A 20,297-nucleotide genomic window follows, 5' to 3' on the forward strand; every position below is an offset into this window, starting at 1 on the left:
TGTTCAACTCGCAGAGTTGAACCTTCCTGTAGACAGAGCAGATTTGAAACCCTCTTTTTGTGGAATTTGCAAGTGGACATTTCAAGCGCTTTGTGCCCAACGGTACAAAATTAAATATCTTCGTATAAAAACTAGAGAGAATCATTCTCAGAAACCATTTTGTGATGTGTGCATTCCACTCACAGAGTTTAACCTTTCTTTTCATAGAGCAGTTTGGAAACACTCTGTTTCTAAAGTCTGCAAGTGGATATTTGGACCTCTTTTAGGATTTCGTTGGAAACGGGATTTCTTCATCTAATGCTAGACAGAAGAATTCTCAGTAACTTCTTCGGGTTGCGTGTGTTCAACTCTCAGAGTTGAACCTTCCTTTAGACAGAGCAGATTTGAAACCCTCTTTTTGTGGAATTTGCAAGTGGACATTTCAAGCGCTTTGTGCCCAACGGTACAAAAGGAAATATCTTCGTATAAAAACTAGAGAGAATCATTCTCAGAAACCACATTGTGATGTGTGCATTCCACTCACAGCGTTTAACCTTTCTTTTCATAGAGCAGTTTGGAATCACTCTGTTTCTAAAGTCTGCAAGTGGATATTTGGACCTCTTTGAGGATTTTGTTGGAAACGGGATTTCCTCATCTAATGCTAGACAAAAGAATTCTCAGCAACTTCTTTGGGTTGTGTGTGTTCAACTCGCAGAGTTGAACCTTCCTTTAGACAGAGCAGATTTGAAACCCTCTTTTTGTGGAATTTGCAAGTGGACTTTTCAAGGGCTTTGTGCCCAACGGTACAAAAGGAAATATCTTCGTATAAAAACTAGAGAGAATCATCCTGAGAAACCACTTTGTGATGTTTGCGTTCCACTCACAGAGTTTAACCTTTCTTTTCATAGAGCAGTTTGGAATCACTCTGTTTCTAAAGCCAGCAAGTGGATATTTGGACCTCTTTGTGGATTTCGTTGGAATTGGGATTTCTTCATCTAATGCTAGACAGAAGAATTCTCAGTAACCACTTTGGGTTGCGTGTGTTCAACTCACAGAGTTGAATCTATCTTTAGACAGAGCAGATTTGAAACCCTCTTTTAGTGGAATTTGCAAGTGGACATTTCAAGAGCTTTGTGCCCAACGGTAGAAAAGGAAATATCTTCGTATAAAAACTAGAGAGAATCATTCTCAGAAACCATTTTGTGATGTGTGCGTTCCACTCACAGAGCTTAACCTTTCTTTTCATAGAACAGTTTGGAAACAATCTGTTTCTAAAGTCTGCAAGTGGATATTTGGACCTCTTTGAGAATTTCGTGGGAAACTGGATTTCTTCATCTAATGCTAGACAGAAGAGTACTCAGTAACTTCTTTTGGTTGCATGTGTTCCACTCACCGATTTGAACCTTCCTTTAGACAGAGCAGATTTGAAACCCTCTTTTTGTGGAATTTGCAAGTGGACATTACAAGCGCTTTGGGGCCAACGGAAGAAAAGGAAATATCTTCGTATAAAAACTAGAGAGAATCATTCTCAGAAACCACTTTGTGATGTGTGCGTTCCACTCACAGAGTTTAACCTTTCTTTTCATAGAGCAGTTTGGAAACACTCTGTTTGTAAGTCTGCAAGTGGATATTTGGACCTCTTTGAGGATTTCGTTGTAAACGGGAGTTCTTCATCTAATGCTAGACAGAAGAATTCTCAGTAACTTCTTTGGGTTGTGTGTGTTCAACTCACAGAGTTGAACCTTCCTTTAGACAGAGCAGATATGAAACCCTCTCTTTGTGGAATTTGCAATTGGACATTTCAAGCGATTTGGGGCCAACGGTAGAAAAGGAAATATCTCCGCATAAAAACTAGAGGGAATCATTCTCAGAAACCACTTTGTGATGTGTGCGTTCCACTCACAGAGTTTAACCTTTCTTTTCATAGAGCAGTTGGGAAACACTCTGTTTCTAAAGTCTGCAAGTGGATATTTGGACCTCTTTGAGGATTTCGTTGGAAAAGGGATTTCTTCATGTAATGCTAGACAGAAGAATTCTCAGTAACTTCTTTGGTTTGTGTGTGTTCAACTCGCAGAGTTGAACCTCACTTTAGACAGAGCAGATTTGAAATCCTCTTTTTGTGGAATTTGCAAGTGGACATTTCAAGCGCTTTGTGCCCAACGGTACAAAAGGAAATATCTTCGTATAAAAACTAGAGAGAATCATTCTCAGAAACCACTTTGTGATGTGTGCGTTCCACTCACATAGTATAACCTTTCTTTTCATAGAGCAGTTTGGAAACACTCTGTTTGTAAAGTCTGCAAGTGTATATTTCGACCTCCTCGAGGATTTCTTTGGAAACGGGATTTCTTCATCTAATGCTAGACAGAAGAATTCTCAGTAACTTCTTTGGTTTGCGTGAGTTCAAGTCGCAGAGTTGAACCTTCCTTTAGACAGAGCAGATTTGAAACCCTCTTTTTGTGGAATTTGCAAGTGGACATTTCAAGCGATTTGGGGACAACGGTAGAAAAGAAAATATCTTCGTATAAAAACTAGAGAGAATCATTCTCAGAAACCACATTGTGATGTGTGCGTTCCACTCACAGAGTTTAACCTTTCTTTTCATAGAGCAGTTTGGAAACACTCTGTTTCTAAAGTCTGCAAGTGGATATTTGGACCTCTTTGAGGATTTCGTTGGAAACGGGATTTCCTCATCTAATGCTAGACAGAAGAATTCTCAGTAACTTCTTTGGGTTGCGTGTGTTCAACTCGCAGAGTTGAACCTTCCTTTAGACAGAGCAGATTTGGAACCCTCTTTTTGTGGAATTTGCAAGTGGACATTTCAAGCGATTTGGGGACAACGGTAGAAAAGAATATATCTTCGTATAAAAACTAGAGAGAATCATCCTCAGAAACCACTTTGTGATGTGTGCGTTCCACTCACAGAGCATAACCTTTCTTTTCATAGAGCAGTTTGGAAACACTCTGTTTGTAAAGTCTGCAAGTGGATATTTGGACCTCTTTGAGGATTTCGTTGGAAACGGGATTTCTTCATCTAATGCTAGACAGAAGAATTCTCAGTAACTTCTTTGGGTTGCATGTGTTCAACTCGCAGAGTTGAACCTTCTTTTAGACGGAGCAGATTTGAAACCCTCTTTTTGTGGTATTTGCAAGTGGACCTTTCAAGCGCTTTGGGGACAACGGTAGAAAAGGAAATATCTTCGTATAAAAACTAGAGAAAATCATCCTCAGAAACCACTTTGTGATGTGTGCGTTCCACTCACAGAGTTTAACCTTTCTTTTCATAGAGCAGTTTGGAAATACTCTGTTTCTAAAGTCTGCAAGTGGATATTTGGACCTCTTTGAGGATTTCTTTGGAAAAGGGATTTCTTCATGTAATGCTAGACAGAAGAATTCTCAGTAAATTCTTTGGGTTGCGTGTGTTCAACTCACAGAGTTGAACCTTCCTTTAGACAGAGCAGATTTGACACTCTCTTTTCGTGGAATTTGCAAGTGGACATTTCAAGTGCCTTGTGCCCAACGGTACAAAAGGAAATATATTCGTATTAAAACTAGAGAGAATCATTCTCAGAAACCACTTTGTGATGTGTGCGTTCCACTCACAGAGTTTAACCTTTCTTTACATAGAGCAGTTTGGAAACACTCTGTTTGTAAAGTGTGCAAGTGGATATTTGGATGTCATTGAGGATTTCGTTGTAAACGGGATTTCTTCATCTAATGGTAGACAGAAGAATTCTCAGTAACTTCTTTGGGTAGTGTGTGTTCAACTCACAGAGTTGAAGCTTCCTTTAGACAGAGCAGATTTGAAACCCTCTCTTTCTGGAATTTGCAAGTGGACATTTCAAGCGCTTTGGGGCCAACGGTAGAAAAGGAATTATCTCCGCACAAAAACTAGAGGGAATCATTCTCAGAAACCACTTTGTGATGTGTGCGTTCGACTCACAGAGTTTAATCTTTCTTTTCATAGAGCAGTTTGGAATCACTCTGTTCCTAAAGTCTGGAAGTGGATATTTGGACCTCTTTGAGGATTTCAGTGGAAACGGGATTTCTTCATGTAATGCTAGACACAAGAATTCTCAGTAACTTCTTCGGGTTGCATGTGTTCAACTCGCAGAGTTGAACCTTCCTTTAGACAGAGCAGATTTGAAACCCTCTTTTTGTGGAATTTGCAAGTGGACATTTCAAGCGCTTTGTGCCCAACGGTACAAAAGGAAATATCTTCGTTTAAAAACTAGAGAGTATCATTCTCAGAAACCACTTTGTGATGTGTGCGTTCCACTCACAGGGTTTAACCTTTCCTTTCCTAGAGCAGTTTGGAAACACTCTGTTTCTAAAGTCTGCAAGTGGATATTTGGACCTCTTTGAGGATTTCGTTGTAAATGGGATTTCTTCATCTAAGGCTAGACAGAAGAATTCTCAGTAACTTCTTTGGGTTCCGTGTGTTCAACTCACAGAGTTGAACCTTCCTTTAGACAGAGCAGATTTGAAACCCTCTTTCTGTGGAATTTGCAAGTGGACATTTCAAGCGCTTTGTGCCCAACGATAGAAAAGGAAATATCTTCGTATAAAAACTAGAGAGAATCATTCTCAGAAACCACATTGTGATGTGTGCATTCCACTCACAGCGTTTAACCTTTCTTTTCATAGAGCAGTTTGGAATCACTCTGTTTGTAAAGTCTGCAAGTGGATATTTGGACCTCTTTGAGGATTTCGTTGGAAACGGGATTTCCTCATCTAACGCTAGACAAAAGAATTCTCAGCAACTTCTTTGGGTTGTGTGTGTTCAACTCGCAGAGTTGAACCTTCCTTTAGACAGAGCAGATTTGAAACCCTCTTTTTGTGGAATTTGCAAGTGGACATTTCAAGGGCTTTGTGCCCAACGGTACAAAAGGAAATATCTTCGTATAAAAACTAGAGAGAATCATCCTGAGAAACCACTTTGTGATGTTTGCGTTCCACTCACAGAGTTTAACCTTTCTTTTCATAGAGCAGTTTGGAATCACTCTGTTTCTAAAGCCAGCAAGTGGATATTTGGACCTCTTTGTGGATTTCGTTGGAATTGGGATTTCTTCATCTAATGCTAGACAGAAGAATTCTCAGTAACCACTTTGGGTTGCGTGTGTTCAACTCGCAGAGTTGAATCTTCCTTTAGACAGAGCAGATTTGAAACCCTCTTTTAGTGGAATTTGCAAGTGGACATTTCAAGAGCTTTGTGCCCAACGGTAGAAAAGGAAATATCTTCGTATAAAAACTAGAGAGAATCATTCTCAGAAACCATTTTGTGATGTGTGCATTCCACTCACAGAGCTTAACCTTTCTTTTCATAGAACAGTTTGGAAACAATCTCTTTCTAAAGTCTGCAAGTGGATATTTGGACCTCTTTGAGAATTTCGTGGGAAACTGGATTTCTTCATCTAATGCTAGACAGAAGAGTACTCAGTAACTTCTTTTGGTTGCATGTGTTCAACTCACCGATTTGAACCTTCCTTTAGACAGAGCAGATTTGAAACCCTCTTTTTGTGGAATTTGCAGGTGGACATTACAAGCGCTTTGGGGCCAATGGAAGAAAAGGAAATATCTTCGTATAAAAACTAGAGAGAATCATTCTCAGAAACCACTTTGTGATGTGTGCGTTCCACTGACAGAGTTTAACCTTTCTTTTCATAGAGCAGTTTGGAAACACTCTGTTTCTAATGTCTGCAAGTGGATATTTGGACCTCTTTGAGGATTTAGTTGGAAACGGGATTTCTTCATCTAATGCTAGACAGAAGAATTCTCAGTAACATCTTTGGGATGCATGTGTTCAACTCACAGAGTTGAACCTTCCTTTAGACAGAGCAGATTTGAAACCCTCTTTTTGTGGAATTAGCAAGTGGACTTTTCAAGGGCTTTGTGGTCAACGGAACAAAAGGAAATATCTTCGTATAAAAACTAGAGAGAATCATTCTCAGAAACCACTTCGTGATGTGTGCGTTCCACTCACAGAGTTTAACCTTTCTTTTCATAGAGCAGTTTGGAAACACTCTGTTTGTAAGTCTGCAAGTGGATATTTGGACCTCTTTGAGGATTTCGTTGTAAACGGGAGTTCTTCATCTAATGCTAGACAGAAGAATTCTCAGTAACTTCTTTGGGTTGTGTGTGTTCAACTCACAGAGTTGAACCTTCCTTTAGACAGAGCAGATATGAAACCCTCTCTTTGTGGAATTTGCAATTGGACATTTCAAGCGATTTGGGGCCAACGGTAGAAAAGGAAATATCTCCGCATAAAAACTAGAGGGAATCATTCTCAGAAACCACTTTGTGATGTGTGCGTTCCACTCACAGAGTTTAACCTTTCTTTTCATAGAGCAGTTGGGAAACACTCTGTTTCTAAAGTCTGCAAGTGGATATTTGGACCTCTTTGAGGATTTCGTTGGAAAAGGGATTTCTTCATGTAATGCTAGACAGAAGAATTCTCAGTAACTTCTTTGGTTTGTGTGTGTTCAACTCGCAGAGTTGAACCTCACTTTAGACAGAGCAGATTTGAAATCCTCTTTTTGTGGAATTTGCAAGTGGACATTTCAAGCGCTTTGTGCCCAACGGTACAAAAGGAAATATCTTCGTATAAAAACTAGAGAGAATCATTCTCAGAAACCACTTTGTGATGTGTGCGTTCCACTCACATAGTATAACCTTTCTTTTCATAGAGCAGTTTGGAAACACTCTGTTTGTAAAGTCTGCAAGTGTATATTTCGACCTCCTCGAGGATTTCTTTGGAAACGGGATTTCTTCATCTAATGGTAGACAGAAGAATTCTCAGTAACTTCTTTGGTTTGCGTGAGTTCAAGTCGCAGAGTTGAACCTTCCTTTAGACAGAGCAGATTTGAAACCCTCTTTTTGTGGAATTTGCAAGTGGACATTTCAAGCGATTTGGGGACAACGGTAGAAAAGAAAATATCTTCGTATAAAAACTAGAGAGAATCATTCTCAGAAACCACATTGTGATGTGTGCGTTCCACTCACAGAGTTTAACCTTTCTTTTCATAGAGCAGTTTGGAAACACTCTGTTTCTAAAGTCTGCAAGTGGATATTTGGACCTCTTTGAGGATTTCGTTGGAAACGGGATTTCCTCATCTAATGCTAGACAGAAGAATTCTCAGTAACTTCTTTGGGTTGCGTGTGTTCAACTCGCAGAGTTGAACCTTCCTTTAGACAGAGCAGATTTGGAACCCTCTTTTTGTGGAATTTGCAAGTGGACATTTCAAGCGATTTGGGGACAACGGTAGAAAAGAATATATCTTCGTATAAAAACTAGAGAGAATCATCCTCAGAAACCACTTTGTGATGTGTGCGTTCCACTCACAGAGCATAACCTTTCTTTTCATAGAGCAGTTTGGAAACACTCTGTTTGTAAAGTCTACAAGTGGATATTTGGACCTCTTTGAGGATTTCGTTGGAAACGGGATTTCTTCATCTAATGCTAGACAGAAGAATTCTCAGTAACTTCTTTGGGTTGCATGTGTTCAACTCGCAGAGTTGAACCTTCTTTTAGACGGAGCAGATTTGAAACCCTCTTTTTGTGGTATTTGCAAGTGGACCTTTCAAGCGCTTTGGGGACAACGGTAGAAAAGGAAATATCTTCGTATAAAAACTAGAGAAAATCATCCTCAGAAACCACTTTGTGATGTGTGCGTTCCACTCACAGAGTTTAACCTTTCTTTTCATAGAGCAGTTTGGAAATACTATGTTTCTAAAGTCTGCAAGTGGATATTTGGACCTCTTTGAGGATTTCTTTGGAAAAGGGATTTCTTCATGTAATGCTAGACAGAAGAATTCTCAGTAAATTCTTTGGGTTGCGTGTGTTCAACTCACAGAGTTGAACCTTCCTTTAGACAGAGCAGATTTGAAACCCTCTTTTCGTGGAATTTGCAAGTGGACATTTCAAGTGCCTTGTGCCCAACGGTACAAAAGGAAATATATTCGTATTAAAACTAGAGAGAATCATTCTCAGAAACCACTTTGTGATGTGTGCGTTCCACTCACAGAGTTTAACCTTTCTTTTCATAGAGCAGTTTGGAAACACTCTGTTTGTAAAGTGTGCAAGTGGATATTTGGATGTCATTGAGGATTTCGTTGTAAACGGGATTTCTTCATCTAATGGTAGACAGAAGAATTCTCAGTAACTTCTTTGGGTAGTGTGTGTTCAACTCACAGAGTTGAAGCTTCCTTTAGACAGAGCAGATTTGAAACCCTCTCTTTCTGGAATTTGCAAGTGGACATTTCAAGCGCTTTGGGGCCAACGGTAGAAAAGGAATTATCTCCGCACAAAAACTAGAGGGAATCATTCTCAGAAACCACTTTGTGATGTGTGCGTTCGACTCACAGAGTTTAATCTTTCTTTTCATAGAGCAGTTTGGAATCACTCTGTTCCTAAAGTCTGGAAGTGGATATTTGGACCTCTTTGAGGATTTCAGTGGAAACGGGATTTCTTCATGTAATGCTAGACACAAGAATTCTCAGTAACTTCTTCGGGTTGCATGTGTTCAACTCGCAGAGTTGAACCTTCCTTTAGACAGAGCAGATTTGAAACCCTCTTTTTGTGGAATTTGCAAGTGGACATTTCAAGCGCTTTGTGCCCAACGGTACAAAAGGAAATATCTTCGTTTAAAAACTAGAGAGTATCATTCTCAGAAACCACTTTGTGATGTGTGCGTTCCACTCACAGGGTTTAACCTTTCCTTTCCTAGAGCAGTTTGGAAACACTCTGTTTCTAAAGTCTGCAAGTGGATATTTGGACCTCTTTGAGGATTTCGTTGTAAATGGGATTTCTTCATCTAAGGCTAGACAGAAGAATTCTCAGTAACTTCTTTGGGTTCCGTGTGTTCAACTCACAGAGTTGAACCTTCCTTTAGACAGAGCAGATTTGAAACCCTCTTTCTGTGGAATTTGCAAGTGGACATTTCAAGCGCTTTGTGCCCAACGATAGAAAAGGAAATATCTTCGTATAAAAACTAGAGAGTATCCTTCTCAGAAACCACATTGTCATGTGTGCGTTCCACTCACAGAGTTTAACCTTTCTTTTCATAGAGCAGTTTGGAATCACTCTGTTCCTAAAGTCTGGAAGTGGATATTTGGACCTCTTTGAGGATTTCATCGGAAACGGGATTTCTTCATGTAATGCTAGACAGAAGAATTCTCAGTAACTTCTTTGGGTTGCATGTGTTCAACTCGCAGAGTTGAACCTTCCTTTAGACAGAGCAGATTTGAAACCCTCTTTTTGTGGAATTTGCAAGTGGACATTTCAAGCGCTTTGTGCCCAATGGTACAAAAAGAAATATCTTCGTATAAAAACTAGAGAGAATCTTTCTCAGAAACCACTTTGTGATGTTTGCATTTCACTCACAGAGTTTAACCTTTCTTTTCATAGAGCAGTTGGGAAACACTCTGTTTGTAAAGTCTGCAAGTGGATATTTGGACCTCTTTGAGGATTTTGTTATAATCGGGAGTTCTTCATCTAATGCTAGACAGAAGAATTCTCAGTAACTACTTTGGGTTGCGTGTGTTCAACTCGCAGAGTTGAACCTTCATTTAGACAGAGCAGATTTGAAACCCTCTTTTTGTGGAATTTGCAAGTGGACATTTCATGCGCTTTGTGCCCAACGGTACAAAAGGAAATATCTTCGTATAAAAATTAGAGAGAATCATTCTCAGAAACCACTTTGTGATGTGTGCGTTCCACTCACAGAGTTTAACCTTTCTTTTCATAGAGCAGTTTGGAAACACTCTGTTTCTAAAGTCTGCAAGTGGATATTTGGACCTCTTTGAGGATTTCGTTGGAAACGGGATTTCTTCATCTAATGCTAGACAGAAGAATTCTCAGTAACTTCTTTGGTTTGCGTGTGTTCAACTCACAGGGTTGAACCTCACTTTAGACAGAGCAGATTTGAAATCCTCTTTTTGTGGAATTTGCAAGTGGACATTTCAAGCGCTTAGTTCCCAACGGTACAAAAGGAAATATCTTCTTATAAAAACTAGAGAGAATCATTCTCAGAAACCACTTTGTGAGGTTTGCGTTGCAATCACAGAGTTTAACCTTTCTTTTCATAGAGCAGTTTGGAAACACTCTGTTTCTAAAGTCTGCAAGTGGATATTTGAACCTCTTTGAGGATTTCGTTGGAAACGGGATTTCTTCATCTAATGCTAGACAGAAGAATTCTCAGTAACTCCTTTGGTTTGTGTGTGTTCAACTCGCAGAGTTGAACCTCACTTTAGACAAAGCAGATTTGAAATCCTCTTTTTGTGGAATTTGCAAGTGGACTTTTCAAGCGCTATGTGCCCAACGGTACAAAAGGAAATATCTTCGTATAAAAACTAGAGAGAATCATTCTCAGAAACCACTTTGTGATGTGTGCGTTCCACTCACATAGTATAACCTTTCTTTTCATAGAGCAGCTTGGAATCACTCTGTTTCTAAAGTCTGCAAGTGGATATTTGGACCTCTTTGAGGATTTCGTTGGAAACGGGATTTCCTCATCTAATGCTAGACAAAAGAATTCTCAGCAACTTCTTTGGGTTGCATGTGTTCAACTCGCAGAGTTGAACCTTCCTTTAGACAGAGCAGATTTGAAACCCTCTTTTTGTGGAATTTGCAAGTGGACATTTGAAGCGATTTGGGGACAACGGTAGAAAAGAAAATATCTTCGTATAAAAACTAGAGAGAATCATTCTCAGAAACCACATTGTGATGTGTGCGTTCCAGTCACAGGGTTTAACCTTTCTTTTCATAGAGCAGTTTGGAAACACTCTGTTTCTAAAGTCTGCAAGTGGATATTTGGACCTCTTTGAGGATTTCGTTGGAAACGGGGTTTCTTCATCTAATGCTAGACAGAAGAATTCTCAGTAACTTCTTTGGGTTGCATGTGTTCAACTCACAGAGTTGAACCTTCCTTTAGACAGAGCAGATTTGAAACCCTCTTTCTGTGGAATTTGCTAGTGGACATTTCAAGCGCTTTGTGCCCAACGGTCCAAAAGGAAATATCTTTGTATAAAAACTGGAGAGAATCATTCTCAGAAACCACTTTGTGATGTGTGCATTGCACTCACAGAGTTTAACCTTTCTTTTCATAGAGCAGTTTGGAAACACTCTGTTTGTAAAGTGTGCAAGTGATATTTGGACCTCTTTGAGGATTTCGTTGGAAACGGGATTTCTTCATCTAATGCTAGACAGAAGAATTCTCAGTAACTTATTCGGGTTGCGTGTGTTCAACTCGCAGAGTTGAACCTTCCTTTAGACAGAGCAGATTTGAAACCCTCTTTCTGTGGAATTTGCAAGTGGACATTTCAAGCGCTTTGTGCCCAACGGTAGAAAAGGAAATATCTTCGTATAAAAACTAGAGAGTATCCTTCTCAGAAACCACATTGTGATGTGTGCGTTCCACTCACAGAGTTTAACCTTTCTTTTCATAGAGCAGTTTGGAATCACTCTGTTCCTAAAGTCTGGAAGTGGATATTTGGACCTCTTTGAGGATTTCATCGGAAACGGGATTTCTTCATGTAATGCTAGACAGAAGAATTCTCAGTAACTTCTTCGGGTTGCATGTGTTCAACTCGCAGAGTTGAACCTTCCTTTAGACAGAGCAGAATTGAAACCCTCTTTTTGTGGAATTTGCAAGTGGACATTTCAAGCGCTTTGTGCCCAACGGTACAAAAGGAAATATCTTCGCATAAAAACTAGAGAGAATCTTTCTCAGAAACCACTTTGTGATGTCTGCGTTCCACTCACAGAGTTTAACCTTTCTTTTCATAGAGCACTTTGGAAACACTCTGTTTCTAAAGTCTGCAAGTGGATATTTGGACCTCTTTGAGGATTTCGTTGCAAACGGGATTTCTTCATCTAAGGGTAGACAGAAGAATTCTCAGTAACTTCTTTCAGTTGCGTGTGTTCAACTCACAGAGTTGAACCTTCCTTTAGACAGAGCAGGTTTGAAACCCTCTTTTTGTGGAATTTGCAAGTGGACATTTCAAGAGCTTTGTGCCCAACGGTACAAAAGGAAATATGTTCGTATAAAAACTAGAGAGAATCACTCTCAGAAACCACTTTTTGATGTGTGCGTTCCACTCACAGAGTTTAACCTTTCTTTTCATAGAGCAGTTTGGAAACACTCCGTTTGTAAAGTCTGCAAGTAGATATTTGGACCTCTCTGAGGATTTCATTGGAAACGGGATTTCTTCATGTAATGCTAGACAGAAGAATTCTCAGTAACTTCTTCAGGTTGCATGTGTTCAAGTCGCAGAGCTGAACCTTCCTTTAGACAGAGCAGATTGGAAACCCTCTTTTTGTGGAATTTGCAAGTGGACATTTCAAGCGCTTTGTGCCCAACGGTACAAAAGGAAATATCTTCGTATAAAAATTAGAGAGAATCATTCTCAGAAACCACTTTGTGATGGGTGCATTCCACTCACAGAGTTTAACCTTTCTTTTCATAGAGCAGTTTGGAATCACTCTGTTCCTAAAGTCTGGAAGTGGATATTTGGACCTCTTTGAGGATTTCATCTGAAACGGGATTTCTTCATGTAATGCTAGACAGAAGAATTCTCAGTAACTTCTTCGGGTTGCATGTGTTCAACTCGCAGAGTTGAACCTTCCTTTAGACAGAGCAGATTTGAAACCCTCTTTTTGTGGAATTTGCAAGTGGACATTTCAAGCGCTTTGGGGCAACGGTAGAAAAGGAATTATCTTCGTATAAAAACTAGAGAGAATCATTCTCAGAAACCACTTTGTGATGTGTCCGTTCCACTCACAGAGTTTAACCTTTCTTTTCATAGAGCAGTTTGGAAACACTCTGTTTCTAAAGTCTGCAAGTGGATATTTGGACCTATTTGAGGATTTCGTTGTAAACGGGATTTCTTCATCTAAGGCTAGACAGAAGAATTCTCAGTAACTTCTTTGGGTTGCGTGTGCTCAACTCACAGAGTTGAACCTTCCTTTAGACAGAGCAGATTTGAAACCCTCTTTCTGCGGAATTTGCAAGTGGACATTTCAAGCGCATTGTGCCCAACGGTAGAAAAGGAAATATCTTCGTATAAAAACTAGAGAGTATCCTTCTCAGAAACCACATTGTGATGTGTGCGTTCCACTCACAGAGTTTAACCTTTCTTTTCATAGAGCAGTTTGGAATCACTCTGTTCCTAAAGTCTGGAAGTGGATATTTGGACCTCTTTGAGGAATTCATCGGAAACGGGATTTCTTCATGTAATGCTTGACAGAAGAATTCTCAGTAACTTCTTCGGGTTGCATGTGTTCAACTCGCAGAGTTGAACCTTCCTTTAGACAGAGCAGATTTGAAACCCTCTTTTTGTGGAATTTGCAAGTGGACATTTCAAGCGCTTTGTGCCCAACGGTACAAAAGGAAATATCTTCGCATAAAAACTAGAGAGAATCTTTCTCAGAAACCACTTTGTGATGTCTGCGTTCCACTCACAGAGTTTAACCTTTCTTTTCATAGAGCAGTTTGGAAACACTCTGTTTCTAAAGTCTGCAAGTGGATATTTGGACCTCTTTGAGGATTTCGTTGTAAACGGGATTTCTTCATCTAAGGCTAGACAGAAGAATTCTCAGTAACTTCTTTCAGTTGCGTGTGTTCAACTCACAGAGTTGAACCTTCCTTTAGACAGAGCAGGTTTGAAACCCTCTTTTTGTGGAATTTGCAAGTGGACATTTCAAGCGCTTTGTGCCCAACGGTACAAAAGGAAATATCTTCGTATAAAAACTAGAGAGAATCATTCTCAGAAACCACTTTTTGATGTGTGCGTTCCACTCACAGAGTTTAACCTTTCTTTTCATAGAGCAGTTTGGAAACACTCCGTTTGTAAAGTCTGCAAGTAGATATTTGGACCTCTTTGAGGATTTCATTGGAAACGGGATTTCTTCATGTAATGCTAGACAGAAGAATTCTCAGTAACTTCTTCAGGTTGCATGTGTTCAACTCGTAGAGCTGAACCTTCCTTTAGACAGAGCAGATTGGAAACCCTCTTTTTGTGGAATTTGCAAGTGGACATTTCAAGCGCTTTGTGCCCAACGGTACAAAAGGAAATATCTTCGTATAAAAATTAGAGAGAATCATTCTCAGAAACCACTTTGTGATGGGTGCATTCCACTCACAGAGTTTAACCTTTCTTTTCATAGAGCAGTTTGGAATCACTCTGTTCCTAAAGTCTGGAAGTGGATATTTGGACCTCTTTGAGGATTTCATCTGAAACGGGATTTCTTCATGTAATGCTAGACAGAAGAATTCTCAGTAACTTCTTCGGGTTGCATGTGTTCAACTCGCAGAGTTGAACCTTCCTTTAGACAGAGCAGATGTGAAACCCTCTTTTTGTGGAATTTGCAAGTGGACATTTCAAGCGCTTTGGGGCAACGGTAGAAAAGGAATTATCTTCGTATAAAACTAGAGAGAATCATTCTCAGAAACCACTTTGTGATGTGTGCGTTCCACTCACAGAGTTTAACCTTTCTTTTCATAGAGCAGTTTGGAAACACTCTGTTTCTAAAGTCTGCAAGTGGATATTTGGACCTCTTTGAGGATTTCGTTGGAATTGGGATTTCTTCATCTAATGCTAGACAGAAGAATTCTCAGTAACTTCTTTGGGTTGCGTGTGTTCAACTCACAGAGTTGAACCTTCCTTTAGACAGAGCAGATTTGAAACCCTCCTTCTGTGGAATTTGCAAGTGGACATTTCAAGCGCCTTGTGCCCAACGGTACAAAAGGAAATATCTTTGTATAAAAACTGGAGAGAATCATTCTCAGAAACCACTTTGTGATGTGTGCATTACATTCACAGAGTTTAACCTTTCTTTTCATAGAGCAGTTTTGAATCACTCTGTTTCTAAAGTATGCAAGTGTATATTTGGACCTCTTTGAGGATTTCATTGGAAACGGGATTTCTTCATGTAATGCTAGACAGAAGAATTATCAGTAACTTCTTCGGGTTGCATGTGTTCAACTCGCAGAGTTGAACCTTCCTGTAGACAGAGCAGATTTGAAACCCTCTTTTTGTGGAATTTGCAAGTGGACATTTCAAGCGCTTTGTGCCCAACGGTACAAAATTAAATATCTTCGTATAAAAACTAGAGAGAATCATTCTCAGAAACCATTTTGTGATGTGTGCATTCCACTCACAGAGTTTAACCTTTCTTTTCATAGAGCAGTTTGGAAACACTCTGTTTCTAAAGTCTGCAAGTGGATATTTGGACCTCTTTTAGGATTTCGTTGGAAACGGGATTTCTTCATCTAATGCTAGACAGAAGAATTCTCAGTAACTTCTTCGGGTTGCGTGTGTTCAACTCTCAGAGGTGAACCTTCCTTTAGACAGAGCAGATTTGAAACCCTCTTTTTGTGGAATTTGCAAGTGGACATTTCAAGCGCTTTGTGCCCAACGGTACAAAAGGAAATATCTTCGTATAAAAACTAGAGAGAATCATTCTCAGAAACCACATTGTGATGTGTGCATTCCACTCACAGCGTTTAACCTTTCTTTTCATAGAGCAGTTTGGAATCACTCTGTTTCTAAAGTCTGCAAGTGGATATTTGGACCTCTTTGAGGATTTTGTTGGAAACGGGATTTCCTCATCTAATGCTAGACAAAAGAATTCTCAGCAACTTCTTTGGGTTGTGTGTGTTCAACTCGCAGAGTTGAACCTTCCTTTAGACAGAGCAGATTTGAAACCCTCTTTTTGTGGAATTTGCAAGTGGACATTTGAAGCGATTTGGGGACAACGGTAGAAAAGAAAATATCTTCGTATAAAAACTAGAGAGAATCATTCTCAGAAACCACATTGTGATGTGTGCGTTCCAGTCACAGGGTTTAACCTTTCTTTTCATAGAGCAGTTTGGAAACACTCTGTTTCTAAAGTCTGCAAGTGGATATTTGGACCTCTTTGAGGATTTCGTTGGAAACGGGGTTTCTTCATCTAATGCTAGACAGAAGAATTCTCAGTAACTTCTTTGGGTTGCATGTGTTCAACTCACAGAGTTGAACCTTGCTTTAGACAGAGCAGATTTGAAACCCTCTTTCTGTGGAATTTGCTAGTGGACATTTCAAGCGCTTTGTGCCCAACGGTCCAAAAGGAAATATCTTTGTATAAAAACTGGAGAGAATCATTCTCAGAAACCACTTTGTGATGTGTGCATTGCACTCACAGAGTTTAACCTTTCTTTTCATAGAGCAGTTTGGAAACACTCTGTTTGTAAAGTGTGCAAGTGATATTTGGACCTCTTTGAGGATTTCGTTGGAAACGGGATTTCTTCATCTAATGCTAGACAGAAGAATTCTCAGTAACTTATTCGGGTTGCGTGTGTTCAACTCGCAGAGTTGAACCTTCCTTTAGACAGAGCAGATTTGAAACCCTCTTTCTGTGGAATTTGCAAGTGGACATTTCAAGCGCTTTGTGCCCAACGGTAGAAAAGGAAATATCTTCGTATAAAAACTAGAGAGTATCCTTCTCAGAAACCACATTGTGATGTGTGCGTTCCACTCACAGAGTTTAACCTTTCTTTTCATAGAGCAGTTTGGAATCACTCTGTTCCTAAAGTCTGGAAGTGGATATTTGGACCTCTTTGAGGATTTCATCGGAAACGGGATTTCTTCATGTAATGCTAGACAGAAGAATTCTCAGTAACTTCTTCGGGTTGCATGTGTTCAACTCGCAGAGTTGAACCTTCCTTTAGACAGAGCAGAATTGAAACCCTCTTTTTGTGGAATTTGCAAGTGGACATTTCAAGCGCTTTGTGCCCAACGGTACAAAAGGAAATATCTTCGCATAAAAACTAGAGAGAATCTTTCTCAGAAACCACTTTGTGATGTCTGCGTTCCACTCACAGAGTTTAACCTTTCTTTTCATAGAGCACTTTGGAAACACTCTGTTTCTAAAGTCTGCAAGTGGATATTTGGACCTCTTTGAGGATTTCGTTGTAAACGGGATTTCTTCATCTAAGGCTAGACAGAAGAATTCTCAGTAACTTCTTTCAGTTGCGTGTGTTCAACTCACAGAGTTGAACCTTCCTTTAGACAGAGCAGGTTTGAAACCCTCTTTTTGTGGAATTTGCAAGTGGACATTTCAAGCGCTTTGTGCCCAACGGTACAAAAGGAAATATGTTCGTATAAAAACTAGAGAGAATCACTCTCAGAAACCACTTTTTGATGTGTGCGTTCCACTCACAGAGTTTAACCTTTCTTTTCATAGAGCAGTTTGGAAACACTCCGTTTGTAAAGTCTGCAAGTAGATATTTGGACCTCTCTGAGGATTTCATTGGAAACGGGATTTCTTCATGTAATGCTAGACAGAAGAATTCTCAGTAACTTCTTCAGGTTGCATGTGTTCAAGTCGCAGAGCTGAACCTTCCTTTAGACAGAGCAGATTGGAAACCCTCTTTTTGTGGAATTTGCAAGTGGACATTTCAAGCGCTTTGTGCCCAACGGTACAAAAGGAAATATCTTCGTATAAAAATTAGAGAGAATCATTCTCAGAAACCACTTTGTGATGGGTGCATTCCACTCACAGAGTTTAACCTTTCTTTTCATAGAGCAGTTTGGAATCACTCTGTTCCTAAAGTCTGGAAGTGGATATTTGGACCTCTTTGAGGATTTCATCTGAAACGGGATTTCTTCATGTAATGCTAGACAGAAGAATTCTCAGTAACTTCTTCGGGTTGCATGTGTTCAACTCGCAGAGTTGAACCTTCCTTTAGACAGAGCAGATTTGAAACCCTCTTTTTGTGGAATTTGCAAGTGGACATTTCAAGCGCTTTGGGGCAACGGTAGAAAAGGAATTATCTTCGTATAAAAACTAGAGAGAATCATTCTCAGAAACCACTTTGTGATGTGTCCGTTCCACTCACAGAGTTTAACCTTTCTTTTCATAGAGCAGTTTGGAAACACTCTGTTTCTAAAGTCTGCAAGTGGATATTTGGACCTCTTTGAGGATTTCGTTGTAAACGGGATTTCTTCATCTAAGGCTAGACAGAAGAATTCTCAGTAACTTCTTTGGGTTGAGTGTGCTCAACTCACAGAGTTGAACCTTCCTTTAGACAGAGCAGATTTGAAACCCTCTTTCTGCGGAATTTGCAAGTGGACATTTCAAGCGCATTGTGCCCAACGGTAGAAAAGGAAATATCTTCGTATAAAAACTAGAGAGTATCCTTCTCAGAAACCACATTGTGATGTGTGCGTTCCACTCACAGAGTTTAACCTTTCTTTTCATAGAGCAGTTTGGAATCACTCTGTTCCTAAAGTCTGGAAGTGGATATTTGGACCTCTTTGAGGAATTCATCGGAAACGGGATTTCTTCATGTAATGCTTGACAGAAGAATTCTCAGTAACTTCTTCGGGTTGCATGTGTTCAACTCGCAGAGTTGAACCTTCCTTTAGACAGAGCAGATTTGAAACCCTCTTTTTGTGGAATTTGCAAGTGGACATTTCAAGCGCTTTGTGCCCAACGGTACAAAAGGAAATATCTTCGCATAAAAACTAGAGAGAATCTTTCTCAGAAACCACTTTGTGATGTCTGCGTTCCACTCACAGAGTTTAACCTTTCTTTTCATAGAGCAGTTTGGAAACACTCTGTTTCTAAAGTCTGCAAGTGGATATTTGGACCTCTTTGAGGATTTCGTTGTAAACGGGATTTCTTCATCTAAGGCTAGACAGAAGAATTCTCAGTAACTTCTTTCAGTTGCGTGTGTTCAACTCACAGAGTTGAACCTTCCTTTAGACAGAGCAGGTTTGAAACCCTCTTTTTGTGGAATTTGCAAGTGGACATTTCAAGCGCTTTGTGCCCAACGGTACAAAAGGAAATATCTTCGTATAAAAACTAGAGAGAATCATTCTCAGAAACCACTTTTTGATGTGTGCGTTCCACTCACAGAGTTTAACCTTTCTTTTCATAGAGCAGTTTGGAAACACTCCGTTTGTAAAGTCTGCAAGTAGATATTTGGACCTCTTTGAGGATTTCATTGGAAACGGGATTTCTACATGTAATGCTAGACAGAAGAATTCTCAGTAACTTCTTCAGGTTGCATGTGTTCAACTCGTAGAGCTGAACCTTCCTTTAGACAGAGCAGATTGGAAACCCTCTTTTTGTGGAATTTGCAAGTGGACATTTCAAGCGCTTTGTGCCCAACGGTACAAAAGGAAATATCTTCGTATAAAAATTAGAGAGAATCATTCTCAGAAACCACTTTGTGATGGGTGCATTCCACTCACAGAGTTTAACCTTTCTTTTCATAGAGCAGTTTGGAATCACTCTGTTCCTAAAGTCTGGAAGTGGATATTTGGACCTCTTTGAGGATTTCATCTGAAACGGGATTTCTTCATGTAATGCTAGACAGAAGAATTCTCAGTAACTTCTTCGGGTTGCATGTGTTCAACTCGCAGAGTTGAACCTTCCTTTAGACAGAGCAGATGTGAAACCCTCTTTTTGTGGAATTTGCAAGTGGACATTTCAAGCGTTTTGGCGCAACGGTAGAAAAGGAATTATCTTCGTATAAAACTAGAGAGAATCATTCTCAGAAACCACTTTGTGATGTGTGCGTTCCACTCACAGAGTTTAACCTTTCTTTTCATAGAGCAGTTTGGAAACACTCTGTTTCTAAAGTCTGCAAGTGGATATTTGGACCTCTTTGAGGATTTCGTTGGAATTGGGATTTCTTCATCTAATGCTAGACAGAAGAATTCTCAGTAACTTCTTTGGGTTGCGTGTGTTCAACTCACAGAGTTGAACCTTCCTTTAGACAGAGCAGATTTGAAACCCTCCTTCTGTGGAATTTGCAAGTGGACATTTCAAGCGCTTTGTGCCCAACGGTACAAAAGGAAATATCTTTGTATAAAAACTGGAGAGAATCATTCTCAGAAACCACTTTGTGATGTGTGCATTACATTCACAGAGTTTAACCTTTCTTTTCATAGAGCAGTTTTGAATCACTCTGTTTCTAAAGTATGCAAGTGTATATTTGGACCTCTTTGAGGATTTCATTGGAAACGGGATTTCTTCATGTAATGCTAGACAGAAGAATTATCAGTAACTTCTTCGGGTTGCATGTGTTCAACTCGCAGAGTTGAACCTTCCTGTAGACAGAGCAGATTTGAAACCCTCTTTTTGTGGAATTTGCAAGTGGACATTTCAAGCGCTTTGTGCCCAACGGTACAAAATTAAATATCTTCGTATAAAAACTAGAGAGAATCATTCTCAGAAACCATTTTGTGATGTGTGCATTCCACTCACAGAGTTTAACCTTTCTTTTCATAGAGCAGTTTGGAAACACTCTGTTTCTAAAGTCTGCAAGTGG

The sequence above is a fragment of the Gorilla gorilla genome, chromosome 5 (assembly GCF_029281585.2).
Source record: "Gorilla gorilla gorilla isolate KB3781 chromosome 5, NHGRI_mGorGor1-v2.1_pri, whole genome shotgun sequence".
NCBI classification, from domain to species: Eukaryota; Metazoa; Chordata; class Mammalia; order Primates; family Hominidae; genus Gorilla; species Gorilla gorilla.